This window comes from Orycteropus afer, unplaced genomic scaffold (genome assembly GCF_000298275.1).
Source record: "Orycteropus afer afer isolate SDZICR_OR568_19922 unplaced genomic scaffold, OryAfe1.0 scaffold00005, whole genome shotgun sequence".
Classification (NCBI taxonomy): Eukaryota; Metazoa; Chordata; class Mammalia; order Tubulidentata; family Orycteropodidae; genus Orycteropus; species Orycteropus afer.
In genome coordinates, this window is record NW_006921592.1 from 22,143,369 (window position 1) to 22,149,411 (window position 6,043).

Sequence of the window (6,043 nt, forward strand, 5' to 3'; positions counted from 1 at the left end):
GATGGGGCAATCTACTTCTGTAGTGATACTGCCTTGGCAACCCAAGGAGGGGTCGCTATGAGTCGGGTCCGACTCGATAACACATAACAACAACAATCTCCTTGAGGAACTCCGGAATGGCACAAAGAGTTAAGTGCTCAGCTGCTAACAAAAAGTCTAGAGGTTTGAGTCAACCCAGAGGTGCCCAGAAGAAAGGCTTGGTAATCTACTACTGAAAAGTATGCCACTGAAAATCCTATGGAGCACATTTCTACTCTGATACCCTTGGGGTTGCCATGAGTGGGAACTGACTCCACAGCACCTGGTTTGGGTTCTTTGTTTATTTAATCTTGAAGGTAGGGGCTATAATCTTTTTGATTCCAGTGTCTGAAATACACTACATTGGAATACAATGAATGTTTATTGGAAGGATAGTTGGATGATCTTGAAGCTAGAAAGAACTTTATTTATCAGTTAGGACATGTTTCAGATAAAACAACCATAATCCCAGACCTTGTCTGGACTATTGCATATTCTAAATCAGCAGAATCTGAATCAAAAAAGAAACTGTTAAAGAATTTGTGGCTCCATATTCAGAACACTTTCCATTTTAATTCCACTCAGTGTTTATTCTCTTTTATGAACTCAGCAATGAAGAGTTAAATATAATGTGTATAATTCATCCCTTAAGTCCAGCGAGGCACTTGAGCTAATTAACCACCTAAAATTCAGACACTTGAGTTAATGAGGTTTCACAAAGATAAAGCAATTTTGGGGAAACCAGAGAAATGTCAGATTAGTGAAAACAGAGATGTAGCCAATCCTTAGAACTCTTGCAGTCAGAACAAAGGAAAATCACATCGGAGGAGGGACTGTGAGGCTGAAGAAAGATGATGACAAGCTTTCATCTCAGGTGATGCTAGCCACAATGGAAGGTTCAACCACTGGAGACGCAGACAAGATGGCTCCTTGCACTGGGTTCGGGGGCAATCATGATAATGCGTGGCTAGACCCTGAAATTAGAATTCAGAAGGCTTAGAGCTTAGATTCCATTATGAAGGAGGGAAAAGACTATACTATATTTCTGTACTTCTCAAATTTCAATGCGCATAACAATCACCTGAGAATCTTGTTCAAATGCTTGTTTCTGATTCAGAAAATCTTGATAAAAATCTTGATTCTGATTCAGAATCTTGTGTGGGGGCCAAGATTGTGCATTTCTAACAAGCTCCCAGATGATGTTGACTTTGCTAGTTCATGGACCACACTTTGAGTAAAAAGGCTGTGTTACACTAAATTTCAACTGAAATTCCTAAGAAGTCTCTACATTTGGCTGATTGTATCTGGAAGTGTTAGGATTATGCTTTCTGACATCAGGCAGAAATGGGACTTGATATAGAAATTAACTACAGTTTTAGAAAAATAATGAAAGTTACATTTTTAAACACCTGATTTTATGACTTGAGAAATCTAGGTACACTGTTATCCTTCAGCTCAAAAACAGCCTTTTTCCTAAAGCCTTTCCAGATATTTTCCTGGTCAGAATTAACTATTTATTCTAGAGACCACCATAATTCACACTATTTTTGAAAATAATTATTTATTTATTGTGATTTGGGTAAAGTTTATGGAGCAAATTCACTTTCCATACAGTAGCTCACACTCCGTTTGTCTCATGACTCACTACAATTTACCACAATGCAGCAGCTCCCCTCCCACTTCCACCCCATAGTTACCTCTTTCCTGTCCTTCCCTCCATGCACTCCTCCGCCCTGAGCTATGTCCCTGTGCATACACAGCCCTTCTATTCTCCCATGATTGTTCTCTCCAAGGAGTGCATCTACCTAACGTAAATGTTCACCTCATATGCCTGTCTTTTGTTTGGCTGGAAGCCACCGGTATGGGTGCAATTCCAGACCTGAAGGACAACTAGGAGCCATAGTCTCAGTGGTTCCACCAGGCTTCATCACACCAGCAAACCTGGTCCCTTTTTTTTTCCAAATGATTTTGAGTTTTGTTCCACATTGTTCTCCCTCTCTGTCCAGGATCTCCTACATAGATCCCCCTCTGAGTGACTGACAATGGTAGTTGGGCACCATCTACCACTTCTCTCTCATGGTCACACAGGCTGAGGATTGCATGGTGTACTAGTCCCTTGGACTAATTGTTTCCATGAGTCTTTGGTTTTCTTCATTCTTCTTTGCTCTGCACAAAGAGAGACCCATCATTGCATCTAGATGGCTGCTTGCAAGCTTTTAAGATCCCAGTCACTATTCACAAAAGTAGGAAATGGAACAATGTTTTGTGTAGTATGTTATGCTGATTGAGCTTAATGTCCTCTGCGACTGTGGGCCCGAGCCCACAGGTTCAACTACTCGCTCCATCTGGTTAGCTGTCTGTGACCAAGAAGTGACTACAACATTGTCCCTTGTCAGCTCAATTGTGCACCTGGGAATTCTTACAGAACATACAAATATGCTTGTAGAAACATTGTCTGCCAACCCTGTACGTGGTCTTACAGACACTCCCCCTGCTTTGACATACCTAATAGTTCAGCCTATCCACCTGTCTGTCCACCTGTATATCCATGTTTGCCTTCACTGACAATGCAGTACTGTAGGTGCAAAAGGGTTCACCTTTGGTGTCTGTACCTTCCATGTACCTCTCTATGTCTTCCTCTTCCTCAATGCCACCATGTTGATCACTCATATATTTGGTACATTGCCCTTCTCTTCACCCAAATCAATACTTGTCTATGCCTATTTAACAGTGTTCCCTCCACTCCCCTCCTACCCATGGTAACCAACAAAATTATTGTATGGAAGAAAATTTCCTTCCATATATAAACCTTTCCTTGACTTTTTACAATAATGGACTAATACAATATTTGTCCTTCTGTGATTGACTTATTTCACTCAGCATAATGTTCTCCAAGTTCATCCACATTATGTTTTTCAGATTCCATGTTATTCTTTAGAGTTGCACAGTATTCTATGTGTTTATGTACCATAGTTTGGTTATCCACTCTTCAGTTGATGGACAACTAGGTTGTTTCCATCTTTTGGCTATTGTAAGTAGTGCTGCTATGAATATGGGTGTGCATATGTCTATTCTTGTCCTGACTCTCACTTCTTTAGGATATATACCTAGTAATGGAATGGCTGGGTCAATAATACTTCACACTACTTTTAAGATTCATGTATTTTCCATATAGCACAATTTTTTAATATAAAAGCAGAGATATGGCTATCTCTTTTCATTTTTCCCAAGCACAGTGATTCATAGAAAAGTGCTTGGTGAGTGGTCCTTGAATTGAAACCTGTTGGCTTTAAAGTTGTCTAAGTATAACAAGGATAGTATCTAAAGAGATACTGTCCATAAAATCAAGCAGCTAATCCCAAAGCATTTGAAAAGACTCAAATTAATAGTGACTGTTGACTGGAAACTTCTCTAAGCAACAGAAGACAATTTGCTCTCACAAATTAGAAGATGAGGATAGTTGAGTTGAAACAAATCCAGAGTTCTTTGGGTAATTTACACATAACTTTCAAAATAGCTAAAGGCTTGATTATCAGTAAATTTAAAAGAATGTTGTAACGGCATGAAAGCTGAAAATACTTATCATGTGTAAACTTTCAAAAATATTACAAAACAAAACTAAACTCACTTCTGTCAAGTCAGTCCCGGCTCACAGTGACCCCTCCTTGGGTTTCCAAGGCAGTATTATCAAAGTTAATTTATATCTTAAGGAAGACTACCAAGTTTTACTTTTCCTTTTGATAACGGTATTTTCAAAAATTAAATATATGGTAGAATTATTTCATATGTGGAAAGTAAGTTCTAATAGAAAAGATTAAATTGAGTTTAGTCAAAGCAACAAAATACTGTGTGTGTGTCTCTCTATATACATATATATGTATATATACATGAAAACAGTTCTTTTTTTTTTTTTTTTTGTCAAGTACATAAAGTTAAAATCATATCATTTAAATTCACACAATATAATACTTCCACTGTGTACTGTTGGGAAAATTACAATATGAAAAAATGTATTTAAGCAACATCTATTCATAATTTGTTCTGTTTTTGTTCAATTACTCATTTTGCAGGTAAATCTAATGCTACTAAGCCTAGCACAAACAACAAAGAAAAAAAGCTCTTCTTGGTTAAAAGAAACATTTCTTCATTCATCTAAGTCAAAATCACTTGCATTGGAGCATGAATTAGGCAGGTCTCAAAGAATCTTAGTAAGAAATAATATTGTACACATATGCATGGACTTGTATAAAAACAAACCAAATGCACTGCCATCGAGTCAATTTGACTCATAGTGACCCCTCCTTGGGTTTCCAAGGCAGTATCTCTATAGAAGTAGATTGCCCAACCTTCCTTCTGAGGAGTGGCTGGTGGGTTTGAACCACCAACCTTCTGGTTTGCGGTCAAATGCCTTAGGTACTACGCCACCAGAGCTCCCATACACTCATATAGGAGAGTGGAAGAAATGGGCTATAAAATGATCATTGGAAATCTGAAACCTGTTTGCTAACCATGAAAGCTTGTCATAATTATCACATTACTTATAAAAAGTTGAAATATGCATTAATGATTTGATAACCTCACCAAACTCAATAATAAAAAATAAATAAAATTATGTTGTCTTCATGGTATCATCCTGTCCACCCATGATATTTGGAGGTATTGCTCAGTCTGCAGTCAATATGGAGCATCTGCATGGATCAGACCACAATCTAGAAGTTGGAAAGAGCTACCCAATTTTGAGTGGTTAATAAGTCAGTTTTATTTCACTTGAAAGTATATATGGATGTACATCTGATATAGTGCCGTCAAAGTAGGTCCACAATACCTCTGAGAACAGGGAGACTTCGAAATGAAGATAGATCATACTTTGGCTGCAGCCATTTTAATCACATCTTTTTGTATTATTGTCTGAGTCTTTTCTGAAATTTTCCTGATTTTATTGATGACTGGTGATTTTGCATTGGTTTTTTCCATAGGTCTTAAAATAGCTGTTCATTTTAGGAATGCTTGAGACCTTTGAATGCTGAAAACATCTGTACATTATTTTTATTTCTGTCTTTCCGGCCCTAGAAGTAAAAGTAGAAATGATTTAACCTTTGTTCTAAAGCAAGTGATTTTGAATTAAAAGCATTTTTGAAATAATTATGAGACACTAAGAAACATACATGCATACTTTTATGATGTGGAATATTTCCAAATTTAATACTTGTTAAACCGGTATTTAAGGATCTCTGGTAGCATAGTACCTAGGATGTTTGACTGCTAACTAGAACGTTGGTGGTTTAAACCCATCAGCCACTCCGTGGAAGGAAGACTGAGCGATCTACTTCCATAAAGATTTACTGCCTAGGAAACCCAAAGGGGGTTGCTGTAAGTCATAATTGACTCAATGGCAGTGGGTTTGGTTTGTTTTTGTAAACCAGTATTTGATACCTAACATTAATTACGATGTCAAAAATTTGTGCATGTAAAGAGAAAGACACAGAGTGGTACATGGGAGGTACAGGCAACAAAGATGAACACTTTTCCACATACAATACTGCATTGTCAGTGAAGGCAAACATGGGTATACAGGTGGATAGATGGGTGGACAGGCTGAAGTAGGAGGTATGTCTATGAAGTGGGGAGTGTACCCAAGACCAAGTATAGGGTTGGCAGACAATGGTCCTATAAGTTTATTTGTATGAACTGAATTCCCAGGTGTATAGTAGAGCTGACAAGGGGCAGGGTTGTAGTCACTTATTGGTCACAGCCAGTTACCCAGAGGGACTGAGTAGTTGAAACTGTGGGCTCGGGACCATAGTCACAGGGGACATCAAGCTCAATTGGCATAACATACTACACAAAACATTGTTCCACCTCCTACTGTGGCAAGTAGCAAGTGGGATCTTAAAAGCTTGCAAGCTACCATCTAGATGCAACGATGGGTCTGTCCTCATCCAGAGCAAAGAAGAATGAAGAAAACCAAAAATTCACGGAAACAATTAGTCTTAGCGACTGGTACACCATGCGATCCTCAGCCTAT